We start from the raw sequence: 18,301 nt of genomic DNA on the forward strand, positions 1-18,301 counted from the left end.
CATTAGCATAATGGCTTGGGAAGTGGCATACTCTGATCTTTGGGGACTAGAGAGACTATGTATTGCCACTCCAACTTGTTGTTGGTATGCATCATCATTGACATATTATTTCCCTGGGTAGAAGCAAGAGCTGGAAAGATGCAACTCAGAACATGACTGGAGTGTTACAAACTAGGAAAACATCTCCCCTTGTCCCTAAAGGTGACCCTTCAAGGGTGACCGACATCTAAGTCTTTAACGCATGGCCATAGTCGGACACAATGTAAATATCTAGCTCACCCTTGTGAGGCCCCAAGCTGGGCTTCGTGAAACAGTGAGGCTGTGACAGACATTAAAGTCCCACTGTAAGATCCTCAGTTATTTCTTTTCATAACTGCATTTTAATCAGAACCATTTTGGAAAACTGGGTAAGCTTTTTTCCTCCCCTTTCCTCAGATGTGCATGGAGAAACCTTTGTCCTCAGTCAAAGGGCCAAAAGCAAGACATTTTCTTTTTCTCCCTGGAAATACTTGTACCTACTGTTATGAAAATGACTCAGAGTTATTACAGAGCTCCTTTTATCTTTTCCCCACGTTTAACCTTTCTTTCAGGGAAGGTTTCACAATTAGAGCTCCCTTTCTGGCCCAATAGATACTAATTAAAGCATTCTGTGACCAGCAGCAGAAATCAGTCCTAAGTATAATGCTTGAGAAACCGAAGAGCAAAGAAGAAACATCCCTAGTGTAAGGCTGTACTTTGATTTTAAGCTTTAAAATGCATTTAAGTGAAAAAGCGCTATATTAAGTGTATCACTGAGGCTGTGTCTAGATAATGGCAAAACAAGTAAGTAAGAGTCACTCAGTGGCCAGATGGGAGATGGACACTGGAGAGCTTGTTCGACTGGTTACCTGACCTCCCACCCTCCGCCTGAATTGATGGGATGTATCAATAACGTGTAGTTACATGAGGAGCTAGAAGTGTTGTCATGATAACCTGCCTAGACTACCAGGAGAATAACTGTAAGTAAGGTGCCTAAAACCTCCCTTCAACTTAAAGGAGCTGGATCTCTATACACATCTATCAGATGCCCAGGGGCAGGAGTGACCCTCTGTCTTCTGGAATTTGACTGCATTCTGTAAAAAGGAGAGGGAATTCCCTGTGTGTGCTGGAGAGCATTTGGGGGGTGAGGGTGGCGACAGAGGGATGAAAACAGCACTGGAAAATCAGAGAGTAGCAGGTGGAGGTGGGTCAGATCACTTCGGGCAGAACTTCCTGTGGCACCTCTCAGGAGGCTGCTCTGATGGAGAGATGGCTTTTGGTGAGAGACACTGGAATTTGAGTTTGATGTTTACAGAAATCTTAAACAAGCTGGTGTTCAGAACAAGTTAGGAGAACCAATGAGGAAAGCTATTAAAGAGACTGGAGATGGAGCAGAGCAGAAAAATGATTCTCCATTTCCATCTGTGGTACCCGGGCATTGTATATGACTGACTGGAATTCAAGATGGGCTGGGAAAGTGTTCTAAATGTAAATGACAATGGTGATATTTCAGGCAGCTGTGAGCAGGTGCATATCTCTGTATATTATATGTGTATACGATTAGACAATGTTCAATTTACCTCCCGCTGTGCCCTTCCTTAAAGTTTCAGAAAGAATTTCAAATTTTAATGTTTTATATACACATCATATTTTCAAAGAAAATTGAATCCTTTGTGTATATTGAATTTCTTAAAGCACAAAGCAATTTGGTTAGGGTGGACGCATCTCCAGCAAAACATAAACTATCTCAAACTTCAATTTATAATTGGAAATGTCCTATAAAATACAGAAAGCCTTGGAGATCAGTATGGAGGAGCTTCTACCAGCTATGTGGAATTTGGCCTGATTTATTGTTGTCTTTTCAGTACCCTCTGGGTTCGACCGTAATGCAGGCATTGGAATGGCGTCAGTCAAAGTCTGGGTTAAGAATGTGGAACTGTGGAAAACTTTTAGAGGAGAAATCAGTTAGATCACTTAGCGCCTGTGGGAGAGCTCAGGCAAGGAGGCCCCGAAGCTTCCATGGGGACAGTGGGAATCTGGGAAGGGTGACAGTGTCCCTCTCTAAGCCCCCTCCCCAATCTTGACCATTTATAAGTTATAACAACAAACACAGACCCGCTATAGAAATGATCACCTCTCCCAGTTTCATCACTCACGTGTGGCTCTAAGAATCCTATGTGTTGTGGACATTATTCCAGGTCCACTTTACAGAAGAGAATGCTGACCCTGGAAAGAGTTCAGTGACTTTGCCCAGTTGACACAACAACAGATGGGAGGCAGTGTTCAGGGCTCAACTGTGTCACCCACCTTCACATCATGTGCTCTTTCAACTGTCCCCAAATCTTTGCGGTGAAAACAGCCGTTAAACTATGATGAGCACTTACTGTATTCTGAGACCTTTATATACACTGTATCGCTTCCTCCATTATACCAGGTCCTACCTGGAGAGGTGGTAACTCTCCCATCATACAAATAAGAAAAGTGAATCTCAAAGAGGTCCAGGAATTTCCCCCAAATCACAAACTGGGAGATGGGCTAGAATCTGTTTTCTTGTCTCTGGCTTTAAGACACAGGCCCTTTCCCATGTACCATGTTGGAGCCGGCCACCTGGCCACCTTCCCTCACATTCTTGAGGACAGACTCTGTGCAGGCCCAGCTGAGGAAAAATATTTGTGGGGTTCTAATCTGATGAACTGATTTAGCTTCTCACAGAAAGTGACCAGCTCTCTGACCAAATATCCAGGCTCATTGAATGGCTTTTATTATATATGAGCTATTGCTCAGTCTCTGGGGTTAAACAGCATTCCACACCGGGGTCCTTGTCCTCATTCACATCACTCTCTTCCGCCTCCACATAACCAGGGGCGCAACCTTCACAGCCTCCCAGAGCACCACGCTCAGAAGGGCCCCAGGGTTGCTATTATGCTCTGCCATCGCCATCTTAAAATTGTAAAGAATTGCTGAACAAGGGGGTCTTGCACTTTCATTTAGCACTGAGCCCCACAAATGATGTAGCTAGTCCGGTGCCCAGCATTGTGGCCTAGAGTTGGGTTTAATGCTCCACTCACCTCTTTAACAAGGTGAGCCCTTGGGAAGGTTACTGAACCTTCTAGAAGCCTCAATTGCCTTGTCTAGAGATGGAGTGGGTGTATAATAGTGCCACCCTAGAGAACTATATGCAAGGAGTAAATGGGACAATGTGCTTCACTCAGTGCTTAGAACATAATAAATGTTCAGGAAATGCCAATGTATTGTTAATGCTGCAATTATTATTCTGGCAGCGAACCCACTAGGAAGGGAAGGCAAAGGGACATATAGTTTGTGTGAAGGAACATTCATCTCCCAACAAACCAAGTATCATTTTCATGTTCCAGTGTACCCGGACGCCATCTGCCCCAATCCATCACGTGGGAAGGTCACCTATATTTATCTGTTTGTGCAGACAGGAGACCATTTCCAGCCCTCAGCACTAAACTCCAGGGTAGTGTTCTGGGAAATCATTACTAGATGAAGGGAGATTAACAGACAGTAATGGTCTTTGAACTTTGCTGGCTGCTCCCTGGGACCAGCTGGAGCTCCGTGTGAACCTGGTGTTTTCTGAATGCCTGAAGCATGCCAAGACCGTGGCAATTAGGGATAGAGGAATGGGCAATTTGAAGTTCCTGTAGGGCACACCTGCCAGGGCCCACAGTGCTGGCTGGCACCCACTTCCCAGTGTTTTGCCACTGACAGTCCTCTGGACACTCTGGGAAGAGCTAACCATGAGGAAAGCGTGCTTTATCCAGAAGCAGACGCTGGTGTGAGGCATGTGGTTTCCCTGAGGTGGAGGATACCAGGTGGGGGTGCTACAAGGAAGGGAAGCAGGCCCTTTCAAGATGCCAGTGAGCCAGCTACCGTAGTGGGCAATTGTGAACTTGATTCCGGGATGGACAGGGGGCTCTAGGAAACGACATAAAACACACCCAGCAGCATTATCTCAGCCCAGAGGCCAGGGAGCTGGGGTATCCATCCCCATGCCCATCAGAGCTGTCCCTAGAGGGACTTACCTCCTGGGGACTTTCATCCAGCTGTGGGCATGGGCAAATGGCATCTACAGATCAGGGGCAGCCTTCCAACAAGGCACAGGAGCTGGCTGTTGGGCAGGCTTCAGCTATGCTCTTCCTTCCATGCTTGCAGCCGCCCTGGATGTCAGCTGGGACAGCTGGGAGCATGGCACCCAACACCTGGATAGGTGGGGTGGCTTTGAGGGATGTCAGGGAAAGGAGGTAGTGGGAGGAATATGTTAGTCCCCAAACTGCAATGACTAACAAAGAGGAATGTCTCTTTAAATATGGGTCAGAACCTAGAGGGGCATGTCCTGACTCCTAAGAGATCCCGTTTGCTGAGGTGCCGACACTTCTTGAGGCTGCTGAACTGGAGCAGAGATGAGCAGCTAAATCCTCATCCTCTAACTCCTGAGAGCACAAGGACTCTTGCCTTGTCTCGCTTCCTCTCATGCTCCCTTTTTCCCCCACCCAGTAGTGCTGTTGAGCATCTACTCTGTGCCAGCACTACTCTAAGCTCCGAGGGTGCAGCTGTGGACCTGCCAGATGCTGCTCATTCCCTCCTGGCATGCAGAGCCCAGCAGGGAGACTGCAACCAATAAGTAAGCATTGCAATGTGGTGAGTGCAACCAGGCACCCACGCAGGATGGGGTGCTGTGAGGAGAGGGGCGGGTATTGACTTCCCCCTCCTTCCCGGGATCCACCAGAGTCTCCATTCTTCAAGACTCAGTTACTTTGATTTTTAAAGAGGTCCTACCTTGCTAGACATAAGGAAGAACAGCCGATCAGCGGCCTCTAGGACAAATGGCTGTTCTGAGAGCTCACCTGTGCTTGGCAGTGGCTGTTTTCCAAACTGGCTTGGTCTAAATAGAGATCGTTGTGATTTTGATGGTTAACATTTGAGATCTTGCTCAGTATAAGTGATCGGTGTGTTGGTATAACCTGGAAGTAAAGTCCCTTTTCTGGTCACCTGTTTACTTATTGCAGTAATGGCCATGTAGCTTTCAGTCCACCCACTGTCCAGTTTTCCTTCATTGGTATTTTTGGACTTTCACTTTGTAGTTTCTCCCATTCTCAAGTATCCTGGCCAATCCCAGGGGCTTTTGGAACATTGGGCATGTGGCTATTTTGGGTTTCTGTTTGGTTGGTTAGTTCACTCATTGTTTCCTTAAGCAGATATATTTATTTTAAAAGCAAAACAGTTCAGTTTTTTGCCAACTTCGTTGAAGTGAAAAAGTGCAATCTCCCTCAAGTCTCAGTATCCAGAGAAAGCCATCGTTGCCATCATGGTGAGCAGAGTCCAGGGCTCCCTCTGTGTGTCTACATACAGGGAAGCACATGCACAATTTTACAGAAATGGAACTTGACTTTCTTTCCTGTGACTCACTTTCTTCACTCTGCGGGGTCCAATGGACACTCTGTAAATCAGTAAATAATATCAAGCCACATCACTGTTGTAAACAGTTAGTGCCTGGATCCACCTTCGTCTAATTGGCCTATTGATTTTAGTTGTTCTGACTCTTCTGTACTTATAATCAATACTACAGGGGAAGATCCATCTCTTCCGATTGTGTGACAATTTCTTTAGCATAAATACAAACAAGTGGGCTTGATGGGATACAGGACATGCTTGTTACATTTTGACGCATTTGAAGGGGATGCTTCTAATCATTGGATTATATTTTATCTTGGCTAAGCTTGTACATGAAGATACAATAGTCTTTCTTTTTACATCTCAACCTACTGGTGGATTTTTTTTTTTATTATATTCAATATCTCCAAGTTTTTTTTGCAGTCATTTCACTAACTGTATCTGTGAGCTGTAAACTGCCTTGCTCTAGAATTCTCCCTGCATTTTGTGGTCAAGGAAGAGGACTGAAGTTGTTGACCCTGTGTCACCATTGGGGTCTTAGCTAAGGGGCTTTGCCAGGAACAGATGTCGGCAGCATGAGGCAGTACCATTCGGAGCGGATTAGGCAGCACTTGAACAATGCTACAAATCACTCCAGTGTAGTTGATCATAAAACAAAGTCTATGAAAGTGCTGTGTAATCCAACCAGAGACACCTTCCCAAAGGGAACATTTCAGAAATAAAGTATATCAAAAGTGCTGAGTTATCTGAACTTTGCTCAAGAAACCAAATCTCCACTAAGTTGCTCCTAACCAAGTCTGGGGACCCAAGGTAATGTTAGGAGCTCCAAACCAAGCCAGTCAAGACCTTGTCATAGCCAGTAGGTGTTTTCCTCCTTTATGTCCTAGCCCCTCTCTGATGACACCATTGCATAGATTACAATTCCCATTGCTGCTGGTTCACTAGCGCCTTCAAGATACCATAGGGCTTAGTGAGACGGGGAGGATGCCTGGGCCCCTTGATTCTGTTTAAAGAATACCCAACCAGTAAAACTGCATGTCTCCTCTTTAATGTGGGTAACTCTGAAACAGCTCTTCTCATTTTTATTCAGAGCTCGCTCTCCACCTAAATTCAGATATGAGTCCATGGGGTTGGAGATCAATTCAAGAGACAGATACCACCTTGTTTCTTGAGTCATTTTTCTCTCTGATCATGAAGTATTTGTTCCTGGCCAGCCTGTGTGTCTGTTTCCCTCTGCCAGGCATCCATTTTCATACTCATTCATGCCAGATCTCCACATTCCAGGCGCTGTGGGTAACCTGGTGGACTGAAAATATATGGCCTCTGTGCTCATGGAGATGACTCCCTCATAAAAATAAATGCTTGGTAGCCCCGCCCCACTAATCTGTTGGACATATTTTAGACTCAAGCTGGAAGTCATTCTTCCATCACTTTACATTTCGGAGAGAGAAGGATTTGTATCAGCAAATATTTTAAAATTAAATGAATCAATTAATCAACTTAATTAAAATAATTTAAAGTGGAGGGAAAGTAAAGAAGCATTGGTAGCTTGAGAGACTTAGTGATCATCCTACAATCTTTTGAAAGAATAAATTTGATGGGAGTTTCCAACCAAAGTGGAAATCAGGTGACAGTTGAGCAGCTGCAAAATGAAAATGAAACAATGAAATGAATAAACAGGAGCATTTGAGTCCTTTGGATAAAATGGAACAAGGTGATATAATAGAATGACAATAAGGTCAAGGAAGACTTCTCTATGGAGATGACCTTTAAGCTAAGACCAGTGAGAATGAGAGTCCACAATGTAAAGGTATTGAGCAAGGATGATGCAGGCAGAGGGATTATGAAATGCAAAGGTCTGAGGCAGGAATGGCAAATGGAGGGACAGAGAAGAGGCCAGTGGGATGGGAGAAGGTCAGCAAGAAGACAGCTGGGTGAGTTCAAGGAGACAGGCAAGTGCAAGATCGTTTTGAACAGAAATGAGCAAACTACCAGCCATGGGCCAAATCTGTCACCACTATTGGTTGTGTTTTTAAAATAAAGTTTTACTGGACACAGCCATTCCCTTATAAGCATTGCCCATTATTGCTTATTTAAGCACTAGAGGCCCGATGCATGAAATTCGTGCAAGAGTAGGCTTTCCTTCCCCCGGCTGCTGGCACTGGCTTCCCCCTGGCCCCCAGAACATGGGCTTCCCTATGGCACCCGGGACCCGGGCTTCCTTCTAGCTGCCAGCAGGCACCCGGGACCCGGGATTCCCTCGCAGCCCCGGCTTCATCTGGAAGGACATCCGGAAGAACGTCCGGTCTAATTTGCATATTATGCTTTTATTATTTAAGCATGGGCTATGGCTGTTTTCCCACAATGTTAGAGTTGGGACACAGACTGTATATTTCACAAAGCCAAAAATATATACTACCTGTATATCTATAAATATTTAAAGTATTTTTAAATAAATAAGCATTTTTTACCTGATCCTCTGAAGAAGTAGACAGATCCTATATAGAGCTCCATAAGTTTTTATTTTACTTTAAAATTAGTAGGAAGCCCGTGGGTGGTTTTTAACAGTAAAATCAGATTTTACCATGCTTCTGCTTAGGGATGTTAGGTTACTTCCCCCAAGATCACACAGCTGGTGGGTGACAAAACTGGAATTCAGATTCAGCTAATTCTTGGGCCCTTTCGTTTCCTCTCCATCTATGTTGCCCACTGTCCTTTAGCCACTTCACCCATGAAAATGTTAAAATGAACCCAAATCTGCCACCTAAGTCTAGACAGCATTTCCTTATATGCAATGTGTGTATGTGTGTGTATGTACATTGTGTGTAGGTGTAAGTATACATATGTGTATGGATAGATGAAGGAGAGAGAGGGCAGGAGGGAGGGAGAAAAATACCAGCGGCTGTCATTAGTCATTTTATCCCAGCCTAGCTAGTGGGGTACCTCCATGTGGCCCGTAGTTACTGGCTGTGGCCTTCTCAAATAGAGCCAGATTCTCCCCCTAGCAGTCGTTTGGGAGACGCTTAAGGAAAACTTCTCCAAGATTCCTAGGCATGTAGGCTGTCAATCAGAACAGTCTACACATGTCAGTCAGAAAAACTTTATAATAAACAGCTTGATAAACCAGCTTTCACTGCAGCGTCACCATGCTATACATGCCGTCCTTTCTGAGGGAGCGTCCAGAGTGGCTGCTCCCACCTGTCTGCACAGATACCTTTGAACCACTCTACCACAATCTGCCAACAGTGCACAAAGAAACCCTGGGTAATTTATGTATGGAACCACCCCTCTTAAGTAAATGGAAGAGCCTCAGATTTCTAAGTTTAGTGGGGAGAGGGCATATAAAATTTCTTTCGAGTATATGTATTATAAAATATAGGTCATGAATTGATTTTTCCAATATATCAAAGCAAAAAAATTAATAGATTTACAGCTTTCTTGCTTTAATTATGACTGAATTTTTAATAAACCAAGCATATTTTCAAAACCTATTTTATTATTTAGAAGACTGGCTGTTCTCAAAGATTTCTCAAAAGTTTGATTTGGGGAATTTTCAATGCTTTCTTCTTGCTCTGGTTTCTACTTTTGTTTAGAGTATTTATGACAGTGTTTTTTTTAAAAAATATTTATTGATTTTAAAGAGAGACAGGAAGAGAGAGAGAGAAACGTCAATCTGTTGTTCTACTTATTTATACATTCACTGGCTACCTCTTGTTTGTGCCCTAATCAGGGATCAAACCCACAACCTTAGCATTTTGGGATGATGCTCTAATCACCTAGCCAGTGCTATCACAGTTATGAACTGCTATGCCTGTGCTTAATAAGGGGCTGCTCACACAGATCCCCTCTTTGTGGAGCGGGTTGCGGGGGAGCTCATGTTTCTCTAGTTGGCCTCTATTTCCTTAGGAAAGGTCCCTTTTAAGAATGAAGGAGGACCTCACAGTCCTGTCCCCTGACCATCAAGACCGGATGCGCTGAGCTGCTTGCTGTCTGTGCCTGGGCTTCTCTCACTTCTGCAGTTTCACCCTCTCTCTTGCTGAGGAGGTTCTAGGCTCATTGGCTCACACCCAAGTCACAAGCCAAGGATGGAGGTGATGACTTGAAAGGAATCTAGACATGTGAAATTAAGTTAACTGAGTTCTTTCTGTGGGTGATGTATCAGGCAAAAATGGCTGGGTGGATTTCCACTTAATGGGGAAAGTATGTTTGACGTACTGTACTTTCCGGCGTATAAGACGACTGGGCATATAAGATTTTCCTGGGTTAAAAAGTCATTTTATACGCCAGAAAATACGGTATATTGGACTATATTGATGGGATTAGATATATTGGACTACCGTATTTTCCGGTGTATGAGACAACTTTTTAACCCAGGAAAATCTTATATGCCCAGTCGTCGTATACGCCAGAAAATACGGTAGTTGAACTTAAAATGCTGATCCATGCAACTAAAACAGATAACCGAAGAGACCCCTGCTGCTGCTGTCAAAGAGACACAGGGTTCAGACATCGCAGAGCAGTGTTCAGCTGTGTGGATGGTTTGCTCCCTTCCCAGACACTTTTGGTGGCCACACTGGGGGCGGGGAGGGTGTAACTGGCATTTAGTGGGTGGAGGCCAGGGATGCTGCTAAACATCCTACAATACACAGGACAGCCCCGCCACAAAGATTATTTGGCTCAAAATGGCAGTAGTGCCGAGGTTAAGAAAGACTGCCCTGGATGGAGAACATGAAGAGTGGGTTATGCAGCCCAAATCTAAAGTCTGTAGGAGAGGCGCTGCCAAGTGTATGCACCGGTCATCGTCTCTGTGTGGGCTCTGGGGTGAGTGATGGGGACCCTGCTCCTGTGAGGATGGTCCGTCAGCACGCGCTGAAGTTAACAGTGGCCACTTCATGAGTGGGAGTGGTGCTGGGCCCTACACAAGTCCTGTGCATTATTTCATTGACTCACCACCGGAATCCTAGGAGGTAGATGCAATGGTCATCTCCATGTTTCCAACAAGGAGGTTAAGGCTTAAAAAAGTTAGAAAACAAGTTTTCAGGAGAAGAGACCTCCTCCCTAGTATCCATTCAGTTCTCCTTTAGTAACAGACCCAGACTACCACAGCGGCAGTGTGTCCATGTAAACCCTGCATTTCCTAGCCTCCATCACAGCCAGATGTGACATGTGATGAAGTACCATACAGCGAGCCAGAGCATGTGCTAGGTTAGATTTCTGGGATGAGTCGGGAACCAAGGCAGTTGGGAAGAGTGCCCTTTGCCCTCCTCCCACCCATTTCCACTCGCTGCCTGGAATGAGGACGTGAGGCTTAGAATTCAGGAAGCCACTCTGCTTCCTGAGGTGGCTTTGAGAATGGAAACCATGTCCTAGGAAGGTTGTACAGAAGGTAAAATGAGACTGGATTCTGTTGCCTGTGGAAAGTCATGTTAGCCTCTCTTCAGAATTATTTTACGTAAGACAGTAATGAACTTGTCTTATTTAGCTCACGGTTACATTGGGGTCTCTGTATTTGTTGCCAACTGTAATAAAACGGACATATATAGTGTTACTCAACCAGTAAGAATGATAGCCCAAACAATTTGACTCCAAGCCATGCTTTTAAATTGGGGCATGCTATGTTGCTCTAGACATTCAAACCCACTTTCTTCTGTATGTGTTTCATGCCACTGTTTTTTTGTATAGTAACAAGAAAATTGAGCCTTTATTGGGACAAAAATGGTTTTTGTCTCCTCCGCTGTCTTAGAGTTCTTTCCAGAAAACATTCTGAGGTCTCTGTCATTAGATGTTTTCATTGGATTAAAAACAAACTCAATCCTATGATGGAAACCTTCTTAGCACAGCGGTTTTGACTCCCTCCTATCACAGTAATTTCAGATCATAGGCCAGCACTGATTATCTGAAAGTACCCCAACACGGGGCGTCATCGTGTGGCTGCCATTGACGTCAATGTGCTGGCCTCACGTCCACATCCCCAGGACTAGACAAGGAGGGAAAAGGCACAGGAATGTTATTTTTTTTTCTTGCTAGTGAGCCAACTGGAAGTGCATCAGGAGAGCAATATGTTCTGACAGGAGCATAGCACCAGGGCTGAGACCATGGCTCCTGGGTCCCAAAAATCTCACTTCCAGTTTCATGTCCTCTACTAGTTGGGAGACCTTGAACATGGTCTTACCTCTCTGAGCTTTGGGCAACGCCTCTGTAAAATGAGGATCACGATAATGTCCCAAACGGTAGCTGTGATGTCCGTGAGAAAATAGATGTCAAGCTTTGAGCACCTTGTCTGACAAATACACATGTGCCATAAATGTTAGCAGCTACAGAGCGCTTTCTTTTTCAATGAGAATAGGTTCAAGAGGGTCATAGTGCCATCTCCTTGCATCCTGCAGGGAGGGAAGATCTCTGCCAACCAGCAAAGCTGCATTCCAACCCTGGTTCCTTCTCTTATCAGCTGTTGAATTCAGGTCTCTATGTCCTCATTTTGAATTGGTGATAATCTACTGAGATAGCGTTTTGTATGAATTTGAATTAGGAAAATTGAAAATGATGCAATATGGAAATAATAACAAAATCTCATTTGTGCACAAATTTAGAAACAATGTAATCTCCCAAATTGTAAGCATTTGTCAAGAACTACATAATTTCAAAATGGCTGGCAGGGTTTTTGCTCCCTCTCTCTCTCATATGTGTGTGTGTATACACATATATACACACACTAGAGGCCCAGTGCATGAAATTTGTGCACGAGTAGGGTCCCTTGGCCTGGCTGGCCAGCAATTAGGGCCAATCAGGTCCTTCCTTTACCCAGCTGACGGCAGCCAGCCAGGGTCTTCCTTTTTTCCCAGCCACCCCCTGGTGGTCAGCGCACATAGTGTGTGATCGAACTCCCAGTTGGTCGAACTCCCAGTCAGTTGAACTCCCAAGGGGACAATTTGCATATTAGCCTTTTATTATATAGGATATATATACATATGTATGTATGTGTATATATATGTATGTATGTATATCTACACATATATATCAGCTTTGATGAAATATAATTCACATATGCAATTCGCTGATTCACCCACCTAGCATATATGATTCAATAGTTTTTAATATACTATTCACAGAATTGTGCAGTCATTACCACAATCAATTTTAGAATATTTCTATCATCCTCAAAGGAAATCCTGTATCCATTAGAAGTCATTTCCATTTATTCTCTGCTCCCTACCCCCACCAAAAGAACTCCCTACCCTTCAGAAACCACAAAGCTACTTTCTGCCTCTATAGATGCCTATTCTGGATATATATATATATACTAGAGGCCCGGTGCACGAAATTCGTGCATGAGAGGGGGGGTGTCCCTCAGCCCAGCCTGCACCCTCTCCCATCTGGGACCCCTCAAGGGATGCCTGACTACCCAATTAGGCCCGATCCCGGTAGGATAAGGACTAAACGGGCAGTCGGACATCCCTCTCACAATCCGGAACTGCTGGCTCCCAACTGCTTGCCTGCCTGCCTTTCTGATTGCCCCTAACCGCTTCTGCTTGCCAGCCTGATCACCCCCTAACCACTCCCCTGCCAGCCTGATTGATGCCTAACTGCTCCCCTGCCAGCCTGTTTGCCCCTAACTTCCCTCCTCTGCTGGCCTGGTCACCCCTAACTGCCCTCCCCTGCAGGCTTGATCGCCCCCAACTGCCCTCCCTTGCAGGCCTGGTCCCTCCCAACTGCCCTCCCCTGTTGGCCATCTTGTGGTGGCCATCTTGTATCCACATGGGGGCAGCCATCTTTGACCACATGGGGGCAGCCATCTTGTGTGTTGGAGTGATGGTCAATTTGCATATTACTCTTTTATTAGATAGGATATATATATATATATATATATATATATATATATATATATATGGCTAAGTGACTGGCCATACATCCATCCAACCAATCGACCAGCTAGTACATATGATGCGCACTGGCAATTTAAAAATAAATGTTGACTAGCGCATGTACAATACATATAAAGCTCTCACTGGCACCAATTGCACGGGAGTGTTTTGATCTATCATTGTCGATCATGAATTTGGTTGACACTTCTATTATTTGACACTTCTATTACAGAGAAAGGGTGAATAGCGATATTAAAATATTTCTTCTAATTAATTTTTTTCAATGTGCATGAATCCATGCACCAGGCCACTAGTTTTATATAAATGGAATCACACAGTATGCGGTTTGTTGTGGCTGGCTTTATCCATACAAAATAGTGTTTTCAAGGTTTATCTGTGTTGTAAGTAGCATGTATCGGTGCTTTGTTCCTTTTTCTTGACAAAGACAGGGTTCCTGAAATAAACCTGTTGATGCCACTTTAGCTAATAAAATAAGCACACACCATTCTTTGTCAAGATCAGTCTTGAATTATGCACATTTTTAATTACTTGAGGTATTTGAAAATGTGTCCTTTATATAAAGTACACCTGTGCATTACTTAGCTTGCAGTTGTGTTATAAGAATTAAATGAGGTAATATATGGAAGTTCTTGGTAGTAGGACCTGATAAAGGGTGGCCCCTCAAAAAATGGTCCCTCCCTGTTTTGGTTGGTTTGTTCCTTCTGTAGTACATCTACTTGTCATCTGCTTTTGTGTCTCCCTCACCCTAAGGACTCTCCATCAATACAGATTCCAATTGATTAAGTAAAAGAATTACTATTAAGTGTTTCCTAAAGAGTTTGTTCACTACAAAACCCAAAAAAACACCTTGGGGGGGGGGGGGAATCCAGTTTCCACTAAAATGTCCAAGTTTTTGGAAACCCATCAATGGTTCAAGTTAGATACTCCTTCATAAATTTCCATCAATATCCATGTATTCATAGGTAATCTGAAAACTTTACTTTTGTCAGCCTGAGTATATACATTTCCATTATGACAGTGGCACTGGATATATGAATTTTAATGAAAGACAGCTTTGAAAACAGCCATCCTATGGTCTTTCCTAACTTATTTCAGCAAGATTTGTGAGTGAAAGCCATTCAGCCCTTCATCCCCTCCCATCACCCTTTTCCCTCAGCAACCAGGTTCAAGAGGGTCATAGTGCCATCTCCTTGCATCCTGCAGGGAGGGAAGACCTCTGCCACAGCACACAGACATCTCTGCTCCTCAACAAGCCACTATGCTTGCCTCTTATGTGGGAGATGAGTACTTTCAAAAATATTTTTATTGATTTCAGAGAGGAAGGGAGATGGAGAGATAGATAGAAACATCAGTGATGACAGAGAATCATTGACCGGCTGCCTCCTGCATGCGCCCTACTGGGGATCAAGCTGCAACCCAGGCATGTGCCCTGACCTGGAATCGAACCATGACCTTCTGGTTCATAGGTTGACACTCAACCACTGAGCCACACTGGTCGAGAAGAATGGGTGCTTTCAAATTCGTCATTTCATTTCATCTTCCCAAGGGTGCTGAGGATCATTGTCACCAAGTTTTGGAGGAGGAAACAGCTCAGAAAAGCAGAGGACAAACTGTGTGAGAATGGCTCTGTCTAACCTGAAATCACATCTTCCTTCAAGGAGACTGCATATCCTGTCTCCTTGCAGGTTATTACTTCTTAGTATCCTGCACGTCCCCCATAGTCAGACTTACTTATTTATCTACTCGGTGGTCTCTGAGGTAAGCACTCAGTGCTGTTCCCCAGCCAAGGCTGTGCATCTGAATACGAATTATTTATTTTATTGCTCATGGGAGATGTAACAAGCAAGCAACAAAAACTGCAGTGTGATTGCAGCTCGGAGCTTGCAGGCTAAGAAGCTGCTCTATGTCGCACCTGTCTGTGGAATTTTTCCCTGTAGGGTGAAGCAGTCCAGCTGGGCCTGGTCCTAATTCCATCTTAAAGGGCAAGGGCAGGACGCAAGACAAAAGGGCAAATACCACCAGAGGAAAACTTTATAGGGTTAGAAAAACTATTATGAGGGATCTAGAGAGGAAATTTTGTGCTAGATATTTTCACCTAAACATTTTTTACTATAAATGTCCTTGCTACGAGCATTTTCGCCACATGCCTAATGGGTCATAAGGCAATTTCACTGTAAAAGCTAAAATAACTGGCTGGCAGTCTGTTTTATCTTTGGCAGACTTAATGTATTTACGCTGGCCGTCGATTTGGTTTCATTTCTCTATGGAAGTTCTCAGTGTACCCCCACTTTTATACTTTATAATCATACAACGGTCTCTACAGTGACGAGGAGATATGGTGGCCTTAGAACACGGGTGATGACAACTGAGTGTATCAACCTGGTAGAAAACACAGTGACACAACTGATGGAAGTGTGAAATAAGAGAGCAGAAAGCCACACTGCACCCCACCCTAGAAAGTGAACACACATCTGCCTGTAAATCCTGCAGTGAGCACAGTCATCCTCCCACCCGCCAACCAGTTTGCCAGGCTTTGGCCCGTGTCCAAGAGAGGCCATAACTCACAGCAGTCCCTGAGAGCGCTGATTATTGGTTCTTTAGTGGGAAACTGATACCTCTCTTCGTGAAGGGAGAAATTGTAGAAGAAAAAAAAAGTGTGATGCTGAGCAAGAAGATATATCAACCAGCAAAACAATGTATAATGTATTTTCATTTTTTTGTAATCAAGTCTTTTTAATTGTATTAATTGTTCAGGATTCATTTATCTTTTTTAATGCCCCCTCGTTTCTTTTTTGTTATTTTACCTTTGGTGGCAAAATTGCCCTCTGGCCACCTAGTTGTGCAGTGAAAATGTTTGTGGTGGAAATGCTGGTGGCAAAGATGTTTAAGGGAATCGTGCTCACAGCAAAAATACCGGACACAATTTTAAATCCATCTATTAAAGTTTCCATCAGGAATGCTTTCTGCTCCAGGAAACAAAATATAAATTTAAGTGGCTTAAGCCTCTCTGGTTGGTTTTTCTCATATTCCCAGAAGCTGACAGCACGTCGCAAGTCTCCAGCCTTTCTCTGTGGCTATGAGACTCAACACCTGAAAACACCACAGCTAAATCTGTGGTAAAGAAGAAGAAAGAAGGAAAAGAGACCATGTCTATGGTTTTCATTGAGAAATACATGTCTAGTATGTATTATATATGCAGTTATATGTATATAACTGGCTCACATAGTTATGGGGGCTGAGAAGTTTCAAGATCTGCAGTAGGAAAACTGTAGACCCAGGAGCGCCTGTGGTGTGGTTCCATTGTTTCAGCTCAAGTCTGAAGGCATGTCCCAGCTCAAAGCCGGCAGGCAGGAGGCGCTCTCTCACACTCAGCCTGTCTGCTAGTCCTGTCTTCAATTGACTGGATGCGGCCCACCCACTCTGGGGAAGGCAATTGCTTTACTCATCCATTGAATCAAATGTTAATCTCTCCAGAAACACAGAGAAAACCCAGAACAAAGTTTGACCAAATGTCTGGGTGCCCCATAGCCGAGTCAAGTTGACACAAAATTAACCATCAGTGTTGTAGGCAGTACTTTGAACCCCATGAGCTCTACCCCTGTCTTACTCTGTGGTTATGTTACCTTATATGGAGAAAGAGACTTTGCCAATGTTAATTAAGATGATTAATCAGCTGACATTAAAATGAGGAGGTTATCTTGGGTAATCCAGGTAGACCCAAATAACCATAGGAGCACTTAAATGTAGGGAAGACAGGAGAGTAAGATGCAGTGGAAGAGGGAAGTCAGTGAGGTGAGGCAGAGGGAAGTTCAGAGAATTTCAAAGCCTGAGAAGGACTTAACCTGTTGTTGGCTGAAAGATGGAGTTGGGCCATATCAAAAGCATAGGAAGGAAATCCGTTCTGCTGACATCCTGGAAAAGCCTGGACAGGTTTTCCCCGAGCCTTTGGAGAGGAACACACCCCTGCTGACACCCTGACTTCATCCTGTGAGACCCTTGGCAGGAAACCCAACAAGCCCCTCTGTGCCCAGAATTCTGACCCACAGATACCATCCTATATAATAAAACCCTAATATGCAAATCGACCAAATGGCTGAACAACGGGCAGAAGGACCAGTTGCTATGACGCACACTGACCACCAGGGGGCAGACACTCAATGCAGGAGCTGCCCCCTGGTGGTCAGTGCGCTCCCACAGGGGGAGCACCACTCAGCTAGAAGCCAGACTCAGGCTGGCAAGTGCAGCAGCAGCGGTGGCGGGAGCCTCTCCTGCAGGCAGGCGGTAAGGAGTGAGGGGTCCCAAACTGTGAGAGCCCCGCACTGCAAGAGGGATGTCTGACTGCCGGATCGGGCCTAAGTTGGCAGGTAGACATCCCCTGAGGGGTCCCGAACTGCAGGAGGGCGCAAGCCAGGTTGAGGAATACCTCTCCCCCACCCCCTGCAAATGCACAAATTTCGTGCACTGGGCCTCTAGTGAGATAATAAATGGTGTTCTTTCAAGCCACTAACATGGTGGTAATATTATAGCAGAAATAGAAAACTAATGCAGTTTTCTATTCTCTTACATGCCAGTTATGGGGTTTTCATTCTTTTACATGCCAATTATGAGTGAAGTTGCTTTTCCCAATAGTGAAAACCAAAATAGCCAACCAAATCACAAAAAGAAAGAGAAACACTCAAACTCATAAACTGTTTAACAACTGTCAAAAGTTCAGTTTTGAATGGATTACCAACTTATAATTTTCAAGTATTCCCAATACCAACATCATTCTTTTTTTCTTGCAGTACATTATTTATTGTTATTTTTCTTGTAGCAGTCAACATCATTCTTAAATAAAAACAGCATCAGAAACAATTTTCAGGAAGTGCTTAGCAACACATCCTGATGATGCTCCCATAATTATGAATTATTTTGGTATTGATGTGATTCTACTAATGATGGTGACCTCTCCTTTGAGGAAGTCTCACTGACTGCATTAGGTATCT

General features: G+C 44.2%; 1 protein-coding gene and 1 long non-coding RNA gene across 3 annotated transcripts in view; one reads left to right on the plus strand and one right to left on the minus strand.

Moving 5' to 3' along the window:
- Positions 1-18,301, plus strand: part of CDH13 (cadherin 13) — a gene marked incomplete at its 3' end in the record, with an annotated part of 1,039,464 nt that overhangs the window by 656,687 nt on the left and 364,476 nt on the right. The gene's annotated exons all lie outside the window — the stretch shown is intronic.
- Positions 1-18,301, minus strand: part of LOC307092706 — a 71,073-nt gene that overhangs the window by 30,185 nt on the left and 22,587 nt on the right. The window lies entirely within an intron of this gene.

This window comes from Cnephaeus nilssonii (assembly GCF_951640355.1).
Source record: "Cnephaeus nilssonii genome assembly, chromosome: 20".
NCBI classification, from domain to species: Eukaryota; Metazoa; Chordata; class Mammalia; order Chiroptera; family Vespertilionidae; genus Cnephaeus; species Cnephaeus nilssonii.